The sequence below is a fragment of the Blennius ocellaris genome (assembly GCF_963422515.1).
Source record: "Blennius ocellaris genome assembly, chromosome: 13".
In the NCBI taxonomy this organism is placed as follows: Eukaryota; Metazoa; Chordata; class Actinopteri; order Blenniiformes; family Blenniidae; genus Blennius; species Blennius ocellaris.
Genome location: NC_137662.1, coordinates 23,119,553 through 23,132,408, shown reverse-complemented (window position 1 = coordinate 23,132,408; position 12,856 = coordinate 23,119,553).

The window sequence follows — 12,856 nt, the reverse complement described above, 5'->3', positions numbered from 1 at the left end:
TTTTTTTTGATTTTCTTTCCCCTTACCAGAAGATATGTACTTAGTCACTTTTTTTTTTTTTTTTTGGGCTGAGCGAAAGGTCAAAATATGACTAATTTATTAAACATGCACACACATTACACTTCTGAAGCCCTAATTTGCTTATTATTTTTGTCTTTTGAAAATTCCGTGCCTGTTCAAGCTTATAACCGAGTAACCTGTTTGTGTGTTTTATCCTCACGCTTGACTTCCTCCTCCTCCTCCCCCAACTCCTCCTCCTCCTCCTCCTCCTCCACACTAACTGCCGTCTTGTTGCTTCTGCCCGAGTGGCTTCCTCTGAATATGCCACTTGGTTGAACAATTAATTATTCTAATGATAGACCGGCACTCAGTGGTGCTTTTAACAGGGACATGGAGAAAGAGAGAGAAGAGCACAGATGCCAATAAGTGGTCTCATCCTTGGACGGCCCTGTAGTAACCTAGCTGCCGTCTGTATTCATGAGTGCTCGCTGGAAATAGTTTGATAATAACTCTCCATCTTGGTGGGGAGGGAAGAAAAAAAAAATACATTGATTTAACAATTTAATCTGCAACTACTGAAAATCCAATTTAATATGAGAAACAATGTCATCTGACAATGAGAAAGTTCTCCACAACAGCAACAGATTACTAGAGTGATTTTGTCTCCGGATTCTTCTTCTTTTTTTTTTAATAAATGAAAATATTTATATTTCATACTTAGAATTTTATCACTTCTCTAAATCTAAAAACTTCCAAAATGGAAGAAAAAAAAGACCCCCAAGACAAATGGATTTTTTTGGGATTCTTAAAAAAATGCTGATTAGTTTCTTGTCAATTGACACTTTGGGGAATTGTATTTATTTATTTTTAATTTAATGGCTTGTTTGCTGCTATGAGCATGAAGGATTAGTGATCTGAGTTTACTGTGAAACCCAAGCAGGCAGAGGGAGAACATGCAAACTCCACAGGGAAAAGGCCTTTTCTGGACTTGAACCAGCGATTGAGTGAAGAGGCCCGACGTTTTACTGAACCCCACCTGTGGTTTTTCAAAGTTCTGACAGCTGATTCAACTTTCAACTTTCAATTCAACTTTATTTATATAGGAGCAAATACAACACAGTCATTTCTCGGTACTTTTAACAGGAAAAACCCAACAAATCCACATGAGCAAGCAGATTTTTTTGATTTTTTTTGTGACTGTGAAAAGTAAGTATTCCCTCTAACGGGAAGAAAGGTGACGGCTTTTCTGCTCGCCAGTTGGGGTGAGGGGATAGAGGAGAGGATAGACGGAGAGATGGATTCGGGGGTGGGATATACGACATATACCGTTTGAGAGTTCGACTGGAGTCCAAGATCAGTTCTATCAGACCCTTCTTCATATTTGGCGAGCGGCTTTAACGTCACAGTGGCCAGGCGTCGGTGCAAAATGAACAAAGGAAGAGAAAAAGACAGACGGACGGACAGAGAGACAGATGTTACACTGAGACGTTTAAAAAGCAGCTTTCCTTACCTCTGCAAATACCCCGAAGTGGGTCAAATGTGACACAGCTAGCGCTCAGCTGGTAACTCTAACACTTTTATCCCCCAATAAAACCTTCAGACGTTGATTCTGGGACACAAAACCTGACAGAGACACCGACAACACTCCTTCAGGACCTCGCCAAGCTGCAATCCTCCGACTCCCCGTGAGTTCCACGTTCGTTTTTAACATCACGACCTGTTGTGTCGGTCTACTTCTGCTCATGAGCCTGTCGGCAGCCTCAAACTCTCTGGTCGTCTCCACGTCTCGACGACCGTGTCGGGGGTTTTTATGTCTTTATCTTGATTGATGTTTTGATTCTCTGTGTTTGTTTCCCGTCCTTCTTCCCGGTGTTCTCTTGGTCTCCAGGTGTCGCCGCTGGTTAATTCACCTCTTCTTCACCTGGACGATCCGACTGCCTGCCACCAAACCGTCCGCCTGGTTCCTCAACAGATTCTACTGAACCGTCAGCGGACCGGAGATCAGAACAAGCTCAGACGCAGTGCAGGTTCTCGTCTTGTGGAACTCGTGTCCCGTCACGTCAGGTTTTTGGAAAATTGCGATATTAATACATTTGTTATCGATGTTAAATACCACCAGTGACACTTCCTTGGCATTGATTGCACACAGCTCGTACCATTTGGGATCTTCTTCTACACCCTATTTCCACGCCGCTTTTGTCGCTAATGTCACTCATGTACTCTTCCTCTTCCTCTTCTATTTTCCTTTCTTTCACCAAAAACAGGACTCTCTGAATTTCCTGCCCTTTCTGCTATCTTCCTTCTCCTTTGTCCCTTTTCTACCTTTTTCCCTCCCTCGCAGGTGAGAGAACTTATAGGAGGGAGGAGGGGAAGGGCAAACACAAAGGACAGAAAGAGTGAGGAAAGTGTGAAAGCCATGGGCTGGAAATAGCAGGAGGAGGAGGGGATAAAGGTGTTGCTTTAAAGCGTGTTGTCATTGTGGAGGCAGTGCCAGCGTGCCAGGCCGGGCAGCAGGCAGTCACTCAGCCAGCCAGTCCCCTTGGCTTCCACAAGATAGATGCCCTGGGTTGGATTTGCATATGCTATTCAGGGCATGGCTGCACCATCCTTCTCCCTCTCCTTTTTTTTATTGTTTTTAATCACAGGCGAATGTCAACAGAATAAATGAAGTTGCGCAGTGAAGTGAAATTTTTATCACATCAGTGGTGGTTGGGTGGGAGTCGTTGTGGTGGGGGGGTATGATGATGATGATGCCTCCACACATACCTCACACCCCACACCCCCTCCCCAGCAACACCATAGCCCCTCCACCTCCATTCATCACGGGCCATATTGAGGGAGCGAAATTCAGCGGCGGCGCCGGTAATCAATGGAAGGGCTCCATATGGCGGGGATCAAAGGTGTCACATAGTGTGTGGTTCTGCTTTATTGCCAGCCAGCACTGTTAATTGGACAACAAGATCAGAGGCAATATTAAAATCCAATTAAATTGATATGAACAGATTGCCAAGTGATGTACACTAATGTATAATTGAGTATCAAGCAAATGCGAGTGGCCCGTCTCGAGCGCCGAGCTGCTGAATAAATGATGGGCGAGCCGTAGAGGACGGAAACAAGTTTGCACATTAGCCACCCCCCCCAAACCCCACCCCCCCCTCCTGCCTCCTTTCTCCTTCCCTTGCTCTCCGTCCGGGCCCTCAGAAGTAGAGGGACACGGGCATGGTTTTTTTTGGAAGCGGCTTTTAAAGGACATTTGTGTCCTATGTGTGATGAGGGCAGAGATGTTGGGATAGGTCGGGGGGGGGGGGGGGGATATTGGGGGGGTTGGGGGTGTGGATGGGGGTAACCTTCGCGTGAGAGACGGAGGCGGGGCTGGTGTGTAACATTTTTAACCTGCGTAATTCCATCACACTCGCACAGCTTTAATTTGAGTTTAATAAAATCTAAATGATTTATTGCCTCCCCCCACATCCCCCCCCCCCCCCAGTTCCAAAAGCTGCGGCTAACGCAAGCGTGTGCAGCGTTGCTTTGACTAATCAAGCAGAAACGTGGACGCCTCCCACTACCCCCCCCCCCCCCCAACCCCCCCGTCCGTCTCAGTGGAGAGGCTTCACAACATGGAGTGCTCTTTAAGAGGAAGAAATAAATAAGCAGATAAAGAAGGATGCTACCAGAGCGCCGAGGCCCAGTCCAAGGTGACACTCCCTGATAAGGTGCACTTGGACCGCAGCCCAAAATAATCAAAAGTTCATCACCACTCATTCATTTATTAATTGAATATTTTTAGTCTTGATTTAATGCGGCGAGCTGTCGTGCTAATTCGTGACATTGGGAGGCCGATAAGGAGATTTACATTTCAAATTTTAATGATATTTTGGCTCTAGCGATCAACCCCCACCCCCCCCACCCCCCCCTTCCATTTATTATAAGGGGGGCTAATTATTTATTTCTGTTGTTTTGGTGTCGGTCCAACATATGCTGCATCTTCTTTTTTTTTTAATGTCCCCGACCCTTCTTCTGCTCCTTCCTTCCTCCCCCCTCCCCTCCCCTCCTCCCTTGCATTAAGCCGGCTTCCTTAATTAAGCGGGCACGGGGGCTCATTAGCTGCCATGGCGATGGGGTGGCATGATGTGCCCGTCTCAGTTCCCGCCGGCGGTGCCCGGACAAAGTGCCTGGGGAGCAGGTGCTGACAAGGTCGCGGTGGCAGCGTGCCATCTGGACCGGAGCTCGGGCCCCCTCAGCCGCCGCCTGGGCTTCTTTGTAGCTTTAGCTGCGGCTAATGCCATCCACCAACAACCCCCGCCGCACCTCCACCCCCCACCCCCGCCGTCTCAAAAGACATCAAAAACGTCGCTGTGGCTCTTAGGAGATCTGTGGACTTAACAACCGCTAAAACAAAGGCGCAATAATTGGTTTTGGCGCAATCTGTCCTTCGTTCGCCACTCGGGGAGCTTTTGTGCTTATTGAGTGTGTTTGGAACAGAAGGCACATTGAGGGTTTTTTTTTTTTTTTTCTTCAGTTTCTCGCGATGCACCTCCATTTGCATCCAAGGCAAACACATACATTTGTGCATACATTACCACAACGCATCGCCTCTCGCAAATAATTGCCATCCGTCAGGGGCTGGATGAAGACGTATGAGCGGGTCAAACATGTGTTTAGTCTCTGGGCAAATGGAGGTCAGTGACCTTTTGGGGAAAAATATGGGGCAGTTTATGTTTTTATTATCACCCCAGAAGTAGGTTTTGTCAAAGAGAAGTGCTGTAGAATGCAGCGGATGCCTCGGGTTTATTTGATCGCGGTGACAACCAAAAACAAAAGAAAAAAATTGCGTAAAATCGGAATCAGGAATAGTTGAATTTAATAGTTTCCATCTTAAAAAGCATTTACTTTTCTAATATTTCAGGGATGTTCTCAATTGAGTCCAGATGTGGCTGATCAACCATGTTTTTTCGAAACTCTGACCCGATGATGCTTGGTTTGGTCTCCAATCAGAAATACTTGCTCTTGTTCTTCTTCAGCTTAAAAAAAAATACCTCTGTGATATTGTAAAAATATGTGTAAGCTTTAATTTATTTCTTCTTTATGGCATTAATGACAAAATGAAGCATTAATGTAAGGTACATGAAGGGGCTGCACTAATAGTTCTCCTGTCAATAGTAAGTAAACTAATGGTTTCATTGAATCGTGTTGCAAAAATTACATCTCTCTTAATGGAGGGTGGGACGCATTATATCCAACCATAAACCAGAATTTGACAGCCCCTGAGCCTCTGTTGGTATTGGTGCCTGTGTATCTCGGTCTATAAAGTCTCATGGTTAACCTCTTGTCCAGCGGCATTAATCTCACGTTGCGTTAATATACGAGTATTACTGAGTACGGTAAATCAAAGATAATCTAGAAAACCACAACCCCCCCCCCCCCCCCCCCTTTTTTTCCTTTCCCTGTAACGTACATCTGTACGAGGCGGGTTTACAAATGTAAATCCGATTCCCACACCGGATTGTTTAAACTGTGACCACAAATGCTAATCGCAAGTGACCGAACCGCGGGAGGTTGGACGTCTTCCAAAAAGCTCTCCTCAAATTAGAGCGAAAGTTAGCGAGCGAATGTTCACCACAGCGGGACGACAGGGCGCAATTTGTCTCGCGCTTCAACCTGCCGTGCAATTTGTCACGAACCGGTTTGGCTGGCGTGTTCTGGAAACGAGGAGCGCAGCGTCGTCCCTGATGGAGGTGTGGTTCCACCCACCCACCCACACCCCCAACCCCCCCCCCCCCCCCCCCCCCCTACACACACGCTGAGCGGCCGATTGTCACACGGTTCCCGGGCTTTGACTTATGGAGCGTTTTGTCGCACTCTATTTGAGGCGAGCATTCTGCTCTGAGGCTCAGTGATCACAAGGCCTGCCCACACATAAAGACATGTAGTACCAAGAAGGAAACCCATACTTATGCACTGGTCATCCACCCCCCCCTCCCCTTCCCCTTCCCCCCCCCCGCTCTACTTTACAACCTCTGTGGCCTCTTTGCCGGCAGCCTTGGCTGTCATTACGCGGTCCAGCATTTCAGTCTCGCAAGTGTTCAGCCTTTGATTTAGTTAAAAAACAAAGGTATAAAATGCGGCTTCGTTCTCTCCGGCCTCGAACATCAAGGTCATCAAACATCCTGAAACCATTTTAGCAATTTCTCCACGCCGGCTGCGTCGCGGTGGTCCAGGTGTCGGGAGGCCATAAATGACAGGAAATGCTCCAGTTGGTTCTCAAAGTCGGAAAACACACCCTGAAGTGTCATTGTTGGTGTGAATTGTGTTGCTCTGATTATGTGACGACTTTGAAATGCATTTTTTTTTTTTGTGTGTGTGTGGTTTTCACAGGGATTGTGCAGGATGGACAGGCCGTGCAGCTCGATTGGCAACGTCACCGGGCCAAGAAGCCTCCGTGGCCAAAACGGCCTTTCACTGGACACCAGAGGGAACGTGAAGATCAGGTGGTGGTGGACGGTAGGGAAGGAAATGCAACATATGGGGAAGTCCTAGAGGATGCAGGAGACAGAGGGGGATCAGGAGAAGACGATCTGCTTTGGAAACGACTAACAGGAAAACACTTAATATAGCCTTTTGAAAATAAGAGATCTGACCGCTGTGTCATCGCCAAATTATTAACCACGTACAGTTTTGGATTTCAGAGAGCCTGGTACACTTCCTGCTAGATAAAAACACAATCAATCAATCAATCAATCAATTTTCAGAATTGTTTAACTTTCTGACAGTCTGTCAACAATCTTTTCCCAAGAAGTTTCAACACTGACATGTCTGCAGTATTGTGTAATACATTACTAAAATAACACACGCATACACAGAAGACGAGTTTTAATTTGGTGAATCAGTTCCGGGTTTGAGCCCCACCCTGTAGGATTTATTCAGATTGATAAGCAATTGAGTTAATTATGATGTTTTAGTGTAGGTGTGGTGAAAATAATGTGCCAATAACAAAAAAAAAAACAAGTCAATTAGTCCGATGAGTTTTCAAATGAGTCCCCACAGTCAGATTTAGCCGACATGACATGATGTAAAGTGTCTTGAAAGGTAGTTGAGTACTTGTCGCAGAGTCCAAATTGTTCACTTTAATGGATTCTGGGGAGAAGGGCAGAAGATTACGTAAAGTGTATTATTCACTTTCCAAAATGTCAATACAGTTTCAAATAGGCTCTTATTTTTGAATAAACTGGTAATAAAACCACGGCCATGTTCACAGTGGCGAGGATGTTTACATTAGCAGTGGTTAGCTATTGCGTAAAACACAAGCTGGAACAATTTCATAGTCATAGCTGTATTTTTTGGCAGCTTCACCTGATTATTGTAGTGATTATTCCATTAGAAAGCATCACACGGCATGCGAGGTGAAATCTCTACCCCAACCGTGGTGCAATTAAAACAAACCAAAGTTTGGTTTGTCACCAGACGACTAAAACGACCCACATTGAGTTATTTTCACTACCACGTTTTTTTGTAGTGTAGTATCACAAGCTCTTACTGGTAATTAAAAGAGCATAAGTATTTAATATACTTTACCCGCTGATACACACAACGGCGTTTGTGGCTGAGTTAAACTGCTGTTTGCCTACACAGGGATAAACAGAGCAGAGTCTGAAGGATTTTCTTGAAGTCCCCTAATTTAATCCTCCAGCCCTTAATCTGGTGTGAACCCCTAAACCCTTCCGCACACAAAAGCTGACCGGCATAATCTCCGGCGTCAAGAGATGGCCGCTCATTCCCCCGCTCTCGAGAGTGGAGGAAATTACTTCCCCGTAGGGTGACGCACTCGTCATTATCCTCCATTTTTCATTTGGTTGTCAGTCACCGCTCCATCCGCCATCCATCTTTCCGCTGCTTTCGGTATATACAGAAGAGAGTGCTTTTAGGCGTCCCAAACAGGTGCAGTTCAAATAAATCTGTTAGAAACTGAGTGAATGATGAAGAGTAATTGAGGGATTCAACCTGACGTCACGAACGGCGCGGCTCTGCTTTCCACCCCCCCGCGGTACCGTCGGAGGAATGCGTCACCGAGAGGAGGAAATCAAAGCTGCGGAGTGAGACGGGCCAGGTTGACGAGCTCGACTCCCACCCGCCCCGCTACGAAAATAAAACACGTTTATTTGGAGAAAATCCATGATTAGAGGGGCAAAAGGGAAGGATGGGCCCTTGGCTGAAGGAGGTGACTGGATGGAAGAGGCTGGTGGGTGGAGACGGGTGGGTTGGATGGGGGGGGGGGGGGGGTTGCTGGGGGGCACAGTAGGGGGCTAATTCTCCCCATGCCCTGCTGCAGCTGTGCCCCTGAAACTGACTGACAGATCCCCATGCGCTAGGGGTGGGGGGGGGTGTTCTGCATACAGTATGTCAAAACAGCAGGGGGCCTGCCCACTTCCTGTTGCAGTTTTCACCACGTATGGAGGAGACGACCGGAAAGTTTCCCCTTTGGTGAGCATCAAGAGGCTTTATGAACTCTGAGGGTCTTCTTTTGCTTTTTATCGGGGTTTGTGTCCCGGGTGTGTTTAAACCTCCCCCCAAGTGGAACGTTCCTTAATCGTGCAACACTCAAAAGTGAATAGTTGTTGTTGGATTTCAGAATCAAGCTTTATGTAATCATTGGCATTGGCATCATAATTGACGGTACGCTACGATTCCAATGCACCAGAATATAAAATCTCAACTATATTAAAGAGTGTATTGGTTGTTATTTTGACGTAAATGAGCTTCATTTGTGATTTCTGTCATGGATTGAACGAAATCCAACAGAAGTTAAGTTTAGTCTGAGTTGATGTCTTGTTTGTCTCAAACTTTTCATGGTCAGTTTTTGTCCCAATGGTTGAATTAGTTCCAATTGAGCGAACAGATTGTTCCGTTTTCATGAACACAGAATGAAGTGAGCAGATTGATGTGCAGGTTTGGTCTCTGCATCAATCCCAGAATGCTTTGCAATGTGACATTGGCCATTTAGGGCAAATTTCAAATTTTTTTTTTTTCATATACCAATCAAGCTGTGCTTTTACTTTCTTTTTTTTTCTTTTCTTTTAAGAAATTGCAACACAAACAGAATACTATTCAGCGTTTGAGCATCAGCTTCTTGCACGATGTGGCGGCGGTCGTCACAGACGTGTGCGCAAAGCTCCAACAGCAGGAAGCGATCCCATGTGTTGACACGGTCGTGATCACAATCCCCCGTTTGATCCGGAACGTCAGGGAATTTCTGGGAAATGTGTTTCGTTTGGACCTCTCAAACGCTCACCTGAACTCTGAACCGGATCGAACAAGGATCTCTGGTCCCCTTTCACAACGTGGGTCTCGGTCAATGGGAGGACGCGAGGTCGGACGCAATGTATTCTGGGTAGAGAAGCAGACAGGAAGAAGTTCTATCTGGTCGGAAGCTATAACGCAGTTTGAATGTGGCTACCAATTAGCCAGCGGCTAACGAGCCTCGCCACCGCTGGGTACTTCTGTGTTTCTTCTTTACTTCCTTTCTGGCAACTTGTTGTGATTGCGAGACTTTTTCCAGAGGGTTTGATCAGGTCCCGACACAACTTCAACGCCACCCGAACCAAACGACGGTGTGAAAAGTCCCAGACTATCCGAACGTTAAAAAAAAAGACTCCATTGGACTCTGATCGGATCATAAAGGTGGAAAACACGACTTCCCTCAATGCCATTTCAAACAGAGCCGACCTAATCAGATAGAAGTGTTTACATGTCATGCTAATTTGTGTTACTGGTACTTCACATGGACTTGAGCACCACGGATGGGCACTGATCAGAACACACGTTTAATTAACCGAGGAGTCTAAAGCAGAGTGTGAAACTCATGAATCAACTCATACGGAGCATTATCGGGGAAAAAGCAGGGCAACCTTGACGGTGACCTGCTCCTGTGGGGGGGGGGGGGGGGGGGGGGGGGGGCACCTGAGGTCTTTGCAAGCTGGAAGACGTGAAATTGTGCACTGTCAGCATCAGCTGCCGCTCCTGTCGCGGGACCCTGAGAGTGGTAACCTTATATCAAAGCCTGGCATGTAGCAGAGCAGCACATTAATTATTGAGCAGCATACGGTAACAAGCTGTGAGCGCAGGCGACGGACGATTGTAAAGAAGACAAGCCCCCCCCCCACGTCTGATTATCTATTGTTAACCTAGTTTTTGTTCCTGCTCCGACTATGAGAGTAAGCGAGAACGACTGGCCGCCATTGTCTCTCTCTCTCTCTCTCTCTCTCTCTCTCTCTCTTCCTCTCTCTCTCTCTCTCCACACACATGTCAGGGTGTGATGGGGAGGTGAGCGTTGTTTTATACTGGAAGACAAACACGATATCCAGCACACTGTGTCTCAGACACACAGTCGGAGGGCTCAAAGGGCGAGTTATTGGCTCAAACAGCGGAATAACATGTCAGCCTCGGGGGATTTTGACAAAGGTACCCGCTCGTGAAAAAGAAATAAATAAAAAATAAAAAAAAGGGCCCCTCTTCAACCATTCTCTGTACTTCACTTTACCTTCCCTCTTTGAACGCTGGCAATGCCGCTTGCTGCTTCTCACTGCCTCACGTTGACTCTGAAGGGAGACGTGGTTTCTGAAAACACAGAATGACCGGAGTGTCAAACATCAGGCCCGTGGGCCAAAACTGGCCTGCAAGAAGCTCCAATTAAAAAAAAAAAAAAAAATCGCAGAGAAAATATTGACTCTTTACAAAGTGTTCTATAATCACTGAGAAATCAGTGGTGTGGCCATGAAAGCTCGCAAACTAGTTTTAGAGTCAAAGTCATGCTGTCATTGGGATTTTTGTCCAAAGATGTATACAAACAGGGTTTTTTGGGGGGATATTTCACTGTATTTTGCATCAGAAAATCTTATTAAAATCTGTTTTTTGTTGTGATTTTAGTCATTTTCCGTAGTGATTACAAACATTTTGCAAAAAAAAAATATATACATACATATATAGGTTTTACAAACCTATTTTGTGTACAACTGCAAAGGAAAACTTTAAAGTTTAAATTTACTTTAGTTGTCCAGCCCATATGGCTCCTGCAGTAAAATGAGTTTGTCACTGGTGGATTAGATGTGAAGGACGTGGACTGTGACTCCCTGACTAAGACCTTTGACCCCCATCTGCTTCCTGAGGCACCATGATGTGGCTGCCTACATCCTAGCAATTGTATGGGTAAATACAGACAAGCTATCCTTTCTTCTTCTTTGAATAAAGCCGAACGCTGAGATTGTTTGCATTAACAAACATTTCAGTTCTTGTCTTGACGCAGGTCTCCACTCAGGGAACTGTTTACGCAGCAATTTCAAGCGACGCGCAAGAATGTCGCTGTGGTTTGGTTGTCTGCAAACAAGACGACTGCTTTCCTCTCACTGCTCAGCACTCTTGGTCAAACAGAATAAACCCTTTTGCGATATGAGAGCGCCACAATGGCCTTCTTCAAAATGCAAATTTTCACTTTTATTCATGAACAAGTCGGTCTTGGAGGCTCTGCCAGTCGCAGCGGCGAGAAACAACCAGAGCACGTGTGAGTTAAACCGACGGAGGAGGCAACCGTCCTTATTCCCCAACATGAATATTTAATTGCAATGTATTATTTTGATTAGCCACGGTTAATTATGATCACTTGCGTCGGAGTTCATGTAAGGATAAAGAATAGACGTTTCCAACAAACAGACGTAAAGTTAAGAAATGAAGCCCGGAGAGGGTTCGATGAGTTAAAAGGGTCTGCTTCTGAACGTAATGGTAGACTGGACACACACACACACACACACACACAGATCACACTCCTCGGTAATAGTGCTATGTATTTGAATGTCTTGTTGATAATGTCAAGAGTTTTCAGTTCTCCAACAAAATCTCAGCCGTCCATTTCTTCCACATTACTTTCTTATCCCCTCGGGTACATGACTTGTCTGCATTTGACCCACCTGATCCACAGTTAACCTCAGACACTACTTGCTTGTTTCTCGAACCAATAAAAAGTCTTTTGGGGGGCAGCTTAAGAAGCGTTAGGTCTCAGCCTGAGCCTATACATGCACATTCTGGTCAAATGTAATCCTCGACCAAAGCAGAACGTTTTCAGATGTAGTGAATCAAATTGTGAATTCAGCTATGAGCCTAATATCTTCTCATTATTGTGCACGTGTTAGACTTCGTGTTTGATATCTTATACTCAAGGTCAAATGTATTTCCATTTAGTCCGACTCACTTCTCAATGCCCACATGTGTGCACCCAAAAAAAACCCCTGTTTTTAAAAGACTCAAACCTTTAGAAGCTCAGCTCCGTCTTCTTTTAACTAATTCATGCATTCCAGTGCAGCCGACCTCCTAAAACCTGAAGTATAAATATTAATTCTTCTTAACATAACCCGAGTGTAACATGAAGACATTTCCTCATGGGAAGTAGAATATCGTGTTTAAAATCATGACATGTCCTCATAATGTGAGTGTGTAAACAGGTTTCAGTGAGCAGAGCAGTTTAAACACCCACACACACACACACACACACACACACACACGCGCAGGCTTGTAAAAGTGAATGAACCCAGCGGGGCTGAACAAGTCTTGACCGTCCTTTGATCACCAAGTAGTTTGTTTCCTCAGTCCCGTGACCTCTGACCCCCAGCCGGAGAAAGGTCGAGTGCCTCTTTGGCTCTGAGCTAATGATCCATTTAACACCCTTCAGCTGTGTTAGTGTGTGGCATGCTGTCCGTGTGTGTGTGTGTGTGTGTGTGTCTGTGTGTGTGTGTGTGTGTGTGTGCGGTTGCTCGGTTGTTAAGCACTTCCACCAGCATTTCGACATGTAACCTTAAACTTAAGAAACGGCAGC